Source organism: Chionomys nivalis, chromosome 12 (assembly GCF_950005125.1).
Source record: "Chionomys nivalis chromosome 12, mChiNiv1.1, whole genome shotgun sequence".
Taxonomy (NCBI): Eukaryota; Metazoa; Chordata; class Mammalia; order Rodentia; family Cricetidae; genus Chionomys; species Chionomys nivalis.
The window spans coordinates 49261234-49276057 of NC_080097.1; positions in this window are offsets into that span (position 1 = coordinate 49261234).

A 14824-nucleotide genomic window follows, 5' to 3' on the forward strand; every position below is an offset into this window, starting at 1 on the left:
AGAAGAGGGCAAGGGGTGCACATGACTGTGGGACTCTTGAATGTTATGTGTATGTAATATATGATTTTGTTTCAGGGAAGACTGTGATCAGAGACGTAGACTGTAAACTCTATAGCAACTGCTTTTAAAAAATGATAGGCAGTTAATGTATAAAATGCTGAATAATAAAAAGTGATGATCCCAATTGATCGAGCATAGGAAACAAAAATGAGAAACAAGCATGCAAACAAAGAACAACAATGACAACAACAAAACCCCCAAGGACTGGTGAGAGGACTCAGCAAACAAAAAGCATTGGATAAAAAGCATTTGCTATGAAAGCCTGATGGCCTGAATTCAATCCCTAGAACCTGGGGGGGAGGGGAGGAGAACCACTGACTCTTCCAATACCACATGCACTCTGTGGTGTGTGTGTGCCTGAACTTTCATACACATATATCACACACATATACATACCTAATTTAATTTAAAAACCAAAGCAGGTTAGATACGTCAAAGCAGTAAGATGTTAGACTAAAATACAGTCACACTCGTGATCATGCGAAATATTTATGGGGAGAAAAAAAACCCAAGCCGGGCGGTGGTGGTGCACACCTTTAATCCCAGCACTTTGGAGGCAGAGGCAGATGGATCTCTGAGTTTGAGGCCAGCCTGTTCCACAGAGCAAGTTCCAAGATAGCCAGGGCCACACAGAGAAACCCTGTCTCAAGGAAAAAAAAAAAAAAAAACAGCAAAATTCAACTAAACAGTCCATAGAAAATGCCTTAAAAATAAAGCCTCAGATTAAACAGAGAGATTGGAAATTTTGACTCATGCTGACGTGCAATATGATAAAGAAACACCTAAAGAGGTAGAGCAGGCATGAGAGTCAAACTCGGGTAGGGCAAAGGTACTGGAATTATAAGAGCAGGGAAGCAAAACGTCTGTCATTATAATGCTAAGAAAACAAACAGCATTCAACATTAGATAGCAAGATTAGCAGAAAAATAGTATTTCTAATAATAAGTTAGAAAGGAAGAACATAGATGAGCGTGTCAGCAGTTGGCAGACTAGACGAACACAGTCAGGCTGAGAATCAATGGTCTTGAAAGTATGTCATAGAAGCCTTCTAAACTGTAGGAAAAGGGGAAATGGGTGAGAATGTCCAGGACTGGAGGACAACAACAGGTGAGACGCACACAATGGGGACAGCAGAGAGAAACGGGGGGGGGGGGGGGGGGACTGGAGGCAATGATGTGTGATAACTTCCCAAGTCAAATATCCAGGAACCCAGAAAAGATCAGAAAAACAGAGGGAAAGGGCAATAAACTGCAGAAAACCAAACACAGGTTTAAAATCATGAAAGCAGCTGAGGAACAATCATCTCATCACAGGAGGAGGGCAGGTCCCCTGGGTCTCTCCAGAATCTACATGAGCAAGGAGACAACAGAAGGAAATATTTCAGTGTTGAAATTAAAAAACACAAAACCAAAACCAAATACCTACCTGCCCCATCCAAAATCCAACCAAACAACAACAAAACCCACCAACTCACAATTCTGTTTCAAGCACAAAAGAAGGAAAGGAAGGGAGGGAAAAGGGAAGGAGGGAGGGGGTAGGGAAGAAGGAAGGAAGGAAGGAAGGAAGGAAGGAAGAAAGAAAGAAAGAAAGAAAGAAAGAAAGAAAGAAAGAAAGAAAGAAAGAAAGAAGAAAAACTTTTTTGGATAAACAAAAATTGGTTGTGGCCTACCTTAAAAGAAATATTTTGTTTTGTTTTTCAAGTTCTTCAGGGTCTGGAGATGCCCAGGCTCAGTGTCAAGCGTGATTGCTGCTCTTAAAGATTTCCCAGGTCCACACCCTATGGCTCACAACCACTTACTGTGCCTCCAGCTCCAGGGACTCCTAGGCCTTCTTCTGGCCTCCTGGGGCATCAGCACATGCATGCGCATGTTTTCTTGTGCATGAACACACACACACACATGCACGCACACACAATGACATCTTTATTAAAAGATGTTCTTCAGAGAAGTAAAATTCCATAGGTCAACAATTTGGATCTATATTTTAAAAAAGGTCTTCAAAGAAAGGGGGAAAAAAGACAAAATAATTTTTGTGTATAGCCTGGAAAAACTGAACCCAGGGACTTATGTGCGTTAGGCAAATGTTTTAAGTATTGTGCCACTGAATTATAGCTCTAGCAAAACAAACAAACAAACAAAAACAACAAAAAAACCCACCCCGATTGATTGTTTTTATGATTCTTTAATACAAACAGCAATGTATTCAGTCATTATAAAGAATAGGTAACAAAATAAATAGAAGTAAGAGACATGAGCGAGATGTTGTGGCCCTCTGTTACCACACACTTGTGCCATCTACAATGCTGGGCAGTGCCATTTGAAAGCAGACTTGAATTAGTTGTCAAATGTATATTGTCAACCCTAGGGCAACTACTAATCAAGTAAAGGATTACTATCCTAATAATATGCAAGGAAAGGAAGAAATGGACTTGAAAAGAACGTTGGCTGAAACTATACGGTGGGAAAGAGAGGAAACGAAGAAGAAAGGAAAATGACAGCAGACACAGTGCGCATAATTAGCTCTACAATGACCGTGTCCAAGGTCAGTGATTTAAGTGCACACTGAACTAGAGGCTGTCAACATTGGCTAAAAGGCTAAAAGGCACAGCGGACATTTTCAATACAGTCATAGAAAACTCCACAAATCTCGGGAGAAGAGGCCCACTTGTGTACAAGAGGCACACAGGACACCAAGTAAGGAAAGAAACTTCCCATTGCGTATCATTGCTAAAACACTGAACACACAGAACAAAGAAGGTGTATTGAGAAACAGAAACTGCGCGAGAGAAATGCCAAGTCATGTGGAAAGGTGCTCCCTGCACCCACCCCAGCATTTTTCAACAGAAACTTTAAGAGCCGGCCCTTGACTGGAAGGAAGGCCAGCATGGAACAGGAGGGCCTGTGTCCTAAGTTCTGCTTGACTTTTCCACAGAAGCATATAGTTTCAGTGTTTTGCTCCCTCGCTCTGTCCTTTACAGCAATTAAAATATGACAGAAGCATTCATAAAAAAGAAAAGGAACATAAGAAAAGAAAAAGCAAAGGGATAGAGAAAAGGATAGCATGCTGGTATTATTCAAAAGAAATCTGAGCCAAGCCTGGTGATACAGACCTATAATCCTGGCTGTGCTGTTTAGTGAGACCCTGACTCACATTAAAGTGTGGAAGAGAGCCGAGGACACAGCTTGGTGGCCTTCGCGAGCAGCTGACTCTGTATAGGGGCCTGTGCTGACCTCCTTCTCATTTCTCTCTATGGATCTTCTGCTTTCCTATGATTATGTGGGGATTAAATATATCATTGTGAAGGTAAGGTAACCTACCATAGACTGTTCTGACATGAACCACAAACACAAGACTCTACTCCTTTACGGCCTCCATCCATGTGTGCCGTAACTCACATCTCTATATATTTTATATTCATTAATGGAGACATAGCTGTTTTAATTAACATACATCTATATACATTGTACATTCATCAATGCATGCATTTATTATATTTGCATATATTGCCTATTCATTAAAGTAGACGCATCTATTTGAATTAATGTACATCTGTATATATTCTTATTCATTTATGTAGGTGTATATTTATCTTAATGAAGTTCTCTCAAATCCCATATAAAATTAAGAAGTGGGGCTGCGAAGAAAGTTATAATAATGCTTTCAAAAAACTTAAATAATGTGTATGAGTGCTCGCTTACATGTACGCAGGTGCACCACACGCGTGCAGTGCCCATGGAGGGAAGAAGAGAGCATTGGAACCCCTAGAACTGGAGTTACAATTGGTTGTTAGCTATCATGTGGGTGCTGGGGTGCCGAGAGAACCCGTGTCCTCTGCAAGAAAAGCGAATTCTCTTCACTACTGAACTTTCTCTCCAGCCCCCTTTGCTGACATTGCATGATCCAGTGAAGAGCTGGGAGACTCTAGAACACAGACCACATGGCGACAACTTTGGATCCGTGTCCATGTGGGCTCCTGGCCTGGCCCAAGTACTTGCTAGCTGAATGATTTTCAGAAACTGTCAATCAAGCAGTGTCCTGCCTTCCACATCCAGAATCAGAGTGGTACAACTATCTCTGGGTGCCATGAAGACACATTAGAAAATACAGAGCATCAAGTCAACAAGGGTGGTGCTGAGACATGTCGGCTGTCCTTCCTGGCTACCATGACCTGGGCAAACACTGGGGTGCAGAAGGCAGGAACTGAAGTCGTTGAGAAACTTAAGGCACCCTTCACAGTATTGTGACAAACACGGGTGATACAGAGGAGCTGGGTAGCTGACTTAGTGGATGTAATTGAGCAAGCGTGAGACTCCGAGTTCGAATCTCCCGCACTGACTAAAAATCTGAACATGGTGGCACATGCTTGTAACTACTGGGAGGATGGGGTGGAGACAGGTGGATTCTGGGAGTTCTCTGGTCAGTCAGCCTAGAAGAAATGGAAAGTTCTGTTCAGCAAAAGATTCTGTCTCAAGGGAATAAATCAGAAAGCAATAGTGGTACCTGACTTCCTTCTCTGGCCTAGACATATGTGCTTCAGTGTGCGCAATATATATATATATATATATATATATATATATATATATATATATATATATATATATAGAGAGAGAGAGAGAGAGAGAGAGAGAGAGAGAGGGAGGGAGGGAGGGAGGAAGGGAGGGAGGGGAGCCATCTAGAAGAATACAGAGAAGTCACAGGAAGCCATCACAGGTAGCCATTTGGTCCCTCTCCTGTCTTCAGTGGTCTTACAACAAATAGCTGGCCCAACTTGCACTACTCTGGTGAATTTCCAAGGTTTCCTGCAGTTCTGAAATCCGGGACCCATGAGGGAAGTTCACACCAAAGCGTGGCCCCATGCAAGCCCTCCATTTCTGACCTTCCCTCGGAGGAACATGAGGCCAGTTGGCACCAAGGACGACTCCTACCTATGCACCCACACAGGTTTTGCTGCCCTGCACACGAACACTCCCCGGCTTGCAAAATCTTTGAAGGTTGACAGCTTCCTCTTGAATTTGGATGCATGAAATGTAGAACTCTCAACTTCTGTGACCCAGTTAACTGAACCGTGAGCATCTGAGGGTTGGGGCCAGGTCTGTCAGCTGTGTGCACAGTCCCTACCAATGTCATAGCCTGGAGCCTAGTGGAATGGTTAAGTGAGCACCTATGCTGGCATCTTCCCACAGAGTTCTGCGCCTCGCCCCTTCCTTGTGAACTGAGCTGTGTCGGTAGGACAACACTTCACCATCCCCAAAGGAGCTCAACTGTGTCGATACAGGACTGGATTCAGGGATGGAAGATAAAAAAGCGAGGGACTGGGGTATATTTGGGGGTAGGTGGTGGTTCAGTCACAATCAAGAGGCCCTGAGTTTGGAGTTCCATCACTCACATAACAAATGGCAGCATATCTGTTACCCCAGTGCACGGGAGGCCACGGGCCAGCCAGGCGAGCTGAACTGATGGGTTCTGGGTTCAGTAAGAGAGCCTGTCTCCAACTATCATATGGAGAGCTGGAGAGATGGCTCAGAAGTTAAGAGCTCTAACCATGAAAACACAGAGACCAGAGGTTGGAGCCCTGAAAACACTGGTAACCTGGGCCTCTAGGAGGAGGGGAGACAGGAGGCTCACTGACGCTTGTGGCTTTCAGCCTTGCAAAGAAGCTAGGAGAGACCCTGCCTCAAAGGAACGGGCCGAGAGTGGTAAAGGATATCTGATGCTCTATTTTGGCCTCTGAACATGAAGTGTGTGCACGCACACACACACACAGATATACATGCACACACGTGCACACAGACACACAAATAAATAAGTCTTTTAAATAATAAGCTGGACAGTGATTGGAAAGAATCACATACACACGCACAACCACATGACCAAAAATAAAACATAAACACAAAGCATCGTATCCTAAATTCTCATGATCAGAACGGGGTGAGCACCTAGGGAAACGCCGGGGTGGTAGGCTCTCCCCTGCCACTTTAGATACTGGTGGCCCCTGCACTCATGGGTTAGGTGTGAGGCGGGAGTTCTAGAGTCAGGGATAGATCCTGTTTGGAATCTCCCCAGCTGTCTCTCCCTCTTCCAGCTCACTTAGCACCATCCTGTTCCCCTCAGATGGGCAGTGCCTTGTCTCAGCAGGGCAGGGTTTTGCAATTGCTCCCAGGTAAATTGCAACAACTTGCTTGACTTGGGGCTGCCTCCGAGTCGAGTCGGAGTCCCTGGCAAGGGAAGGATCTCGAAGCCTGTCACCTGAGAAGTCTGAGTCAATGTAAGCCCTTCCCAGCCCTGCCCCAGGGCCTGCTCACAGGTTACCACCTCCAGTGGCCAGCCCTAAGCCTTCATGGGACTCAGCTGGCTTCAGGATGACCCGACCGCGCCTTGCAGTGTCTCATCCTAAGCTTGTCAGGCCTGCACGATCAACGTCAGAGTCTGAGGGCTCCAGAGCCCTGCTAATGACCCCTAGCACAGAATTCCCATTCCAGGCCTTGGCCACCCATGCGTGCCAAGAAGAGGGCCGCTGCCCTTACTCGCGATGGGGCTCCCATCTTCATACGAGGAGCTTCTACTTTTGAAGAAGGCCTTCTTAGAGTAGGCTTAAGTTCACAGAACATTTAAGAGTGAGGTAAGGATTTCCCATGCGCCCCTGCCCCCCCATTCATCCTACTGCCCCAGTACCCACTTCCCACACTAGGGTGGGGTGGTGGTTACAGTAAGCAAACCTATATTGACATCTCCCGGACTCCAGAGTGGATGTGGGATTCACGCAGGAAATTACTCACTCTTGCTTTGGACAGTGTCCTGTGTCCTTGACACAGTAAATGCTTGCTTATTTTCCATTTTCTCCTTCGGCCTCCTTTGGAGGTGGAGAGAATGCTTCAGGTACCAGCTGTTAGGGGTTTTGCTAGGTCCTGCTTTCATTTTTTTTTTTTTTTTTAAGATTTTCGAGACAGGGTTTCTCCGTAGCTTTTTGGTTCCTGTCCTGGTACTAGCTCTTGTAGACCAGGCTGGCCTCAAACTCACAGAGATCCGCCTGCCTCTGCCTCCCGAGTGCTGGGATTTTAACCACCCGGCTAGGTCCCGCTTTCATTTAATCCCTCTGCCAGCCCCCGAAGAAAAGAGACTTGGTGGAAAAGAGGCTTGCAGGGAGTCATATGAGGTTCTAGCGGTCAGGTGAGTCACAAGGCCGGCCTTATTGGAAAAGTGGGTCTTGCATATACTGGGTGTATATCAGTTACTTTTCTGTTGCTGTAAAAAATAACATGACAAAAAGCAACTTATATATGAAAGTGTTTATTTTGACTTATGGTTCTAGGAGGATAAAAGTTTCATCCTGGAAGCCGAGCGTAGTGGCACACGCCTTTAACCCCAGCACTCAGGAGGCAGAGGCGGGCCGATCTTTGAGTTCAAGGTGAGCCTGGTCTACAGAGTGAGTTCCAGGACAGCCTGGGCTACACAGAGAAACCCTATCTCAAAAAACCAGAACAAAAAAACAACAGCAACAAAAAGTCTCATCGTGGTGGGGAAGACATGGCAGCAGGAACAGGAAGCTGAGAGATCACATCTGAACTGCCAACAGGAAGCAGAGGGAGCAAACTGGAGGTGGGGTAAGCTATAGACTCTCAATGTCCACCCCCAGTAACACACCTCCTCCAGCAAGGCTCTGGGTCCTAAAGGATCCATCATCCCCCCAAGCAGTACCACCAACTCTGTTCAAAAACTTGAATCTAAGGGGAATGTTTCCTCTTCAAACCACCACTGCCAACTCCCTGGCCTACATAGGTTCACGGCCTCATCGTAATGCAAAATGTATTTAGTCCAACTTCAAAACATAGTCTTTCACAGCCTCAACAGTGTTTAAAAGTCCAGAGTGTCAAGCCAGGCGGTGGTGGTGCACTCCTTTAATCTCACTCGGGAGGCAGAGGCAGGCGGATCTTTGTGAGTTTGAGGTCAGCCTGGTCTACAAGAGCTAGTTCCAGGACAGGCTCCAAAGCTACAGAGAAACCTTGTTTCAAAAAACCAAAAAAAAAAAAAAAAAAAAAAAAAAAACCAAAAAAAACCAAAAGTCCAGAGTCTCCTTTGAGACTCAAGGCTCTCTCTCTCTCTCTCTCTCTCTCTCTCTCTCTCTCTCTCTCTCTGTGTGTGTGTGTGTGTGTGTGTGTGTGTGTGTGTATGTGCGCGCACACGCACACAATAGCCCTAGCTGTCCTGGAACTAGCTCTGTAGACTAGGCTGGCCTCAAACTCATAGATATCCAGCTTTCCAGGCAATCTCTTAACTGTGACCTATATAAAATAAAAACAAACTACATAGTTCCAACATACATTCCCTTCCCAAAGGGGAGGAAGGAAAGCATAGGGAGGAAGCACTGGACCAAAGCAAGCCAGGAATCCATCAGGGCAGACACCAAATACTGGAACTCCATGCTCACTGGGTGGGACTTCAGTTTCAAAGGGCTTAAATGGCGTTGCCTCCCAGCTTTGCTGTATGCAGCTTACGTCTCCTTGGGGCTGGTTCCACTTCCTGTACACATCTCTCTTTGACAGATGCCTTACAGCTCAGGCGTCACTCTCCAACATCTTGGGGTCTCCTCAGAGACTCAGACTTTACTTCCACAGCTTCACACAGTGGTCGCTCAGGGCTTCCATGCAGTGGCTCCAGCAGAGGTAGGGAGCCCTGGCACAGGGGAAAATGGCCCAGAGTTTTGAGAGTGGAAAGCCAGGCCAGATGCCGGCAGGCAGTGCCCATAGACTGAGGGGTCCAGCTGGAGTGCCAAGCTGTGCGCTTCAGGACAGGCCCGCTTCATCTACACATTGTGTGACCTCAACCAGCGGTCACATGTCATTCCTCTGGGGAACATGTGCCATGCTGGGAATGTGCCACGTTCAAGGACCCTCGAGGAGGATATAGCTATGGCTGGCACTTTCCTCCTGTGGTGGACCTCTGGTCTTCAGCACATAGGTTCTTGTTTTGTTGTGGTCTGCTCGCTTTCTATGCAGAATCCTGGCCTAGAGAGATATTTCAGCGGTGAAGTCCTCACCCAGCATGCATGAAGCCTTGCGTTTAATCCCAAACATTGCAAAAGACAAGTCAAAATATTATAATAGTTGGGCTGTTGGGATGTCTTAGCAGGTAAGGGTGTTTACCACCAAGTCTGATGACCTGAGTCTCATCTTTGGGATCCTACGGTAGAGAGAGAGAAACGAGTCTCTAAAATTATCTTGCGACCTTTACACACATGCATACACAAAAATAAATGTTTTAAAAAAGTGTAAATCTTAAAGAGTCCTATACTTACTATGTGCAAGGCATCATCCTAGGTGTCACAGGGACACAGATGATCACCTTCAGAACAGAACGGGGAAAGCAACCACAAACTTTAATACAAATGGATTTTTATGGGGTGGAAGTCTAACACTGGGGCCAGGAGACTGTGAAGCATGACCCTAATGAGTCTTAATAATAAAAACCCCAAGTTAGATATTGGGGTAAAGGACCAGTCACAGTCACCTCTTATCTCTCTGACTCCTCAGACTGAAAAGGGCCAAGCTCTGGTCCCCGCCCGCCCACCTTAGGACTTCCTGTCTTCTGTAGAGACCTCCAGACCTCTACGGTTAACTAGTGGCTAGCTCCACCCTCCAATCTCCAGGCAAGCTTTATTTGTCCAAACACAAACAAAATATTACAACAAGACTGCCTGTGGAGTCTGGGACAGGAATGGCTGCAGAAGCGGTGGAGGCTTGTAGGTAGAGAAATAAAGTCCTATGGGGCTGGAGTGACAGACAGAACAAGGCAGGGAGCCAGAGCTAGGGAACCCAGTATAGGGGAGAACGTCCCAGAGATTTGAGAGTGGAAAGGCAGGCCAGACGCATGCCGGGCGGTGCCCATAGGCAGGGGGTTCAGCGGGACTGCTAAGCTATGAGTTTCAGGACAACCTGCTTCATGCACATTGGTGGAGGACGGGGGAGAGCAGCTGAAAACTCTCAATACCGGAGTTGACATCTGTGAGCGCAAGTGGTTCCTATGACAACGGCAGGTCCAGAGGGCAGCCATAAAAGATGAGCAGGAGCTCCTGGATGATCCCTAGGATTTGAAGGTGCTGGAAAAGGCCATCTGGAGAGGTAGGTTAAAGGCTTGACATCACTGAGGAGCAGACAAAGCTAGGAATTAATTGTCCATGATACAGTAGAAACAGAGGCCAGGAGCATCTCCACAGAGTGAGAGCGAAGAACGGCACAGAACCGCCACAACACTCAGGGTGTTGGAGGGCAGGAAGAGTCAAGGAGTGGAGAGGAGTCTGGGGCGGACATTACAGAAGGTAAAGGAAACCAGACACATTTGCCATTCTTGGGCCATGATCTCCCAGGTTACCCATTCCCTAAATATTTCACATTGTAAAGGTGAGTAGGACATTTTAACAGACACCTCAGTGGTTGGCTTGGTCCCTTTGGGCTGAAGGGGTGTCTCTGGCAGTGAGTGGAGTAGGCTGTCTCCCTTGCTCCTTCCTTCCTTGTCCCCTCAGCAGAGCTGCTATGGCATGGCCACTGGAGGGTAGCTGGCTGGGGTCTGGCATTCACATGAACTCCAGAGGGCGGGTGGCAAAAGAATCCATGCCTGTTGCCATGTGGGAAGGGACACACGGAGAATGACCGTCAGTTAATCGGCTAGAAATGCTGTTGACACAGAGATTTCAGAACACATTGGTTCAGGTGAATAATGGGCTGGCAAATACTTTCTTGAAGCTTCTGGTCCAACTGGAGCACTGACATGGATGTTCTCGGGATGATACACTGCTTGGCTGGAGGAGAGGAGGCTAGAGCCTGGGCGTGTGCAGTGGGATTAGCTCAGGATCTACCGGTCTACTTTCAAGGACAAGCCGGGCAGACAGGGATGTGGGTAGATTTTTGTGGGTCAGCTCTTCCACCGTGAGCAGCCTGAAGCTTGAAGGTGGTGACCAAGAAACATTTTTTACAATAGCTGCCTTTTGGTGTCTGTGTTCACTTTCCCAAGGAAATCCAGGGTGGAAAATTCCAGATGTAATTAGTTACAAAGGTCTTCCCTCAGAAGAACTTATTGTAGGCTTCTTTACATGGTGACTTAGCCTTAGCTGGTCCCTACCTGCAACCATCGCCACTTCGGGACCTCTGATTCGGCCGGCTTTCTTCGTTCCCCTTCTATACACAATGTTCCTGTCCGCCTTTTTCTCCTCCTGCCGGATCCAGGAGGGCTTGTGAGTGTCATGCTAATATATTCAGTATTTCCTAAACAGACTGTGCTTGGATGCAAGGTTACTCACCTCCTCTATTAGGACATGGTACTAATTTGCTCATGAATAATGGTACGCCATAAAAGCACACACCACACCGGGCACCCGATCTGACCTCTCCTGCTCCATGCCAGCACAACAGGCTCTAAACTGCAGCGGCTGCAGAAGCTGAGAGAGATAAACAGGGTGGCGGGTGGGGAGGAAGTTCTTACTCAAATCTAAATACAGCCGCTGCTGGCTGATCCAAGAGCTGAGATCACCGGGAGAGATTGCAGGCAAACTCTTCTGGTGCCGAGTCTTTCGAGCAAACAGGTCTCGGCCTGCTCCTGCCACTCAGGGGACAGGTGAGGAGAGAAACAGAGGCATGGCCTATGCAGGAAAACAAAAGCCAGTTTGGGTTTTATCTTCTGAAAGCATCACTATTTCCTACGAAGCAGAAGATCCTTTTAACCACAGTCTTCAACACAGGTTGTAAAGAAGTTCACATCGTCAGGTTCCCAACAAATTCAGGGCCAAGGTGGAAGGAAAGGAGCCCCCTCTGGGGGTTTCAAATGCACCCAAGAGCATATTCTCGCAAATAGCTAATGTGGGTTAGCTGTGGAAATCTCTGGTGTCTGCCAGCTGCTTCCCACACACCAGTAAATAACCAAATTATGGGAATGATACAGCACAAGGGCCTACAAGGCAGGTGAAGCTAGGATTGAGAGCCAAGGGCCCCCATGGTGGTGTGGCGAGGGCGCTGGGGCATCATGGGGCTTCAGGGCAGCATAAATCTCCAGCCATCACAAAAGGCTCTTCTGTAAAGGGGACAGGAATGAGGTTACCTCACAAGGCTGAATGACAATTTAACAAGTTGATTTATTTAAAGTGCTTGGAATAGGGCCCAGCACATAAGACTTTCTCTTAACAATAATCGTCTAGTAAGATCCATAGAAAAAGTTCCTGCAAGACAACATGGGAGCAGCTCTTCAGAGGGCTGCTCTTCTTCTGGAAACTCGGATTTCCTCTAATGACTCGAGGCTGTTGAGGAAAACAACGAAGGATGTAGAATTAACGTATTTTTACCTAGTGTAGTAACTCCGGGGGAAGGCAGGACTCGTGTGCTGGTGATTTTCCAAGTATCCAGGCTATCAAATGCAGTTCCCTGTGGACTTGTTATTCTGATTTCCCCTCCGACCTGAGAAACAGTCTGAGGGACTAGGGGGAAATCACGAAAGGTGAGGCTTCTGGAGAAAGCCTTGTGTCTCTTTCAAAGCCAATGGTCACACAGAACTCCTAGGTTAGCACATTCTTTTTTCTACTTAAGATAGTTGATTGGCAGTTACTAAACATAGGCCCATGCTTGATCCCCACCACTGCAAACTACACAAGAGGCACCCAGGAGCCCATTAAAACTACAATCACTTTCTATAGCCCTCTATAAAAGGTGACTTGAAGCCACTAACATATGGCTGCTGGGGATTCATCTCTCCAGGTAGCCTAAATGGATCTCGCAGTCCTGCAAGCAACTCCGCTCTCTTCCCTCCCACCTCCCTCCCCACTCTTCTCTTCTATGGATGGAGCCTGGCAAGCTCCCTATCACGGAGCTCCAGCCCTTGAATCTCACCTTTCTACTAAACTAGGAAATTAAATTCAACATTAACACTATAACTGCGGCTGGAGAGATGGCTCAGCGGTTAAGAGCACTTTCTGCTCTTGCAAAGAACCCCTTTGGGTACCCAGCATCTGCATGGCAGCTCACGACCATCCGGAACTCCAGTTCTAGGGGATATGATACCCTCTTTCTACTTCCTAGGGCACCAGGCATGCGCACAGTGTACGTACACACGGCAGGCAAACTGCTCATACTCATAGAAGTAAATTAGTAAACGAATCTTTAAACTCAATACAACACAAGGCAAAAGAAGTCTGTAGACATGAATTGGTAAACCTTCAGCTTTCTTGCAGCTGCGCTCCCTCCTGGGTCTCCAGTTTCACAAACAAGATGGGGCAGGCAAAGAAGTTGTGAGGAAAAGTGACTTTAAAAACCTTTGGGGCTTTATTGGCTCAGGATTCTAAACACCGGAGACCTGATGAAACTGGAGATTACTTCAGGCTCCAAGTCCACCCGGATCCTCTTTAGGGTGGTAGGCTGGCTGTCTTTTGAAGCCATTGACTGTTCAGTGTTCTTAGACAGTAGATTGACTCCATGGAGTTTTCTAATTCAAGACTCTCTGGGGTCAAGTTCCCCACATATGACCCCAGAAATTAAAATCAAGGGCAAAAACACCACAGTGTAGGCATTGCCTCCTGGGGTGGTCCTGATCACTAACGACCCCCATAGTTCTATGGAACTAAGGCCAGTGGCACAAGACTGCCCCAGAAGGACAGGAGGCGGGGTCTGAGAAGCAAGCAGGAAAACCGAGAACTGGAAATACAAGGAGAGGTAGAAAGAAGACAGAGGAGAAAGAAGGCAAATGGTAGAGAGGATGCAGGCTGAGGGCTCTCCCACCATATTTAGCAGTTGGCTGGCTCGCAGAGGCACTTAGAAGGCATGTGGATGTGTGGCAAGGGGAGGGATTGTGGGTACCTGGTCTGAGCATGCCTAGAAGGCTGGAAAGATGGCTCAGCGGTTAAGAGCACTGACTGCTCTTCCAACGGTACTGAGTTCAATTCCCAGCAACCACATGGTAGTTCACAGCCATCTGTAAGATCTGGTGCCCTCTTGAGGAAGAGATCAGTTGTCCTCATCAACTTAAATCATGAAACCCAATACTGACAAGGTCAAGAGAACCGCCATATATGGGCTCTCTATATACGGGCTGCCCATGCATGCCTCAGCATTGTCAGAGTACAAATTTCATTTTCAATTTCAGAAGGTGTCATGGTCTACTCATAAATATCTACACTTGCAGGAGCGTCCACAGGCAGCCCTAATGTGGAGCCTGCCCTCAAGAGGAGAATCAGTTGCATGCCTTGTTCTCTATTCTTTGAACTTCCTAGAGACCTCCTGGTCATTATACACAAACAAGCCCTCCACACGGATTCATTCAAGGAACACGAGACAGAAATAAGTCTAACTCTACACTCAGTGCAGGAACCCCTGGTGACCTATGAAAGCTAGAACTCACGGTTTCCAGTTGGTGCTGTCACTGAGAGGGGCCTGGGATCCCTGGTGGCCGGCACTCAGAAGAGAGAACCACCCACCCACCAACACTGAAGCACAGCACAGCAAACCCTCAGTGGGGAATGCAGTCATGTAATTCCCACTTGGCAGAAATGTATGGCTGGCTGCAGAACAAAAGGAGCCATCTGCATCCAAGTTGCTGCCTCTTAATCCCTTAATTAGACTAAGTCCTTCAGAAGGAAGCACCAGTCAGTGACTAAAGGAAACCAGAGCAAACACACACACACACACACACACACACACACCTGCATTTGTACGGATGTGAATAAACACTCATGTGAAAGGTTCAGTGTATAAGAAAGAATCTATTTGTTTATTGAAATTTATTTTATTTATTG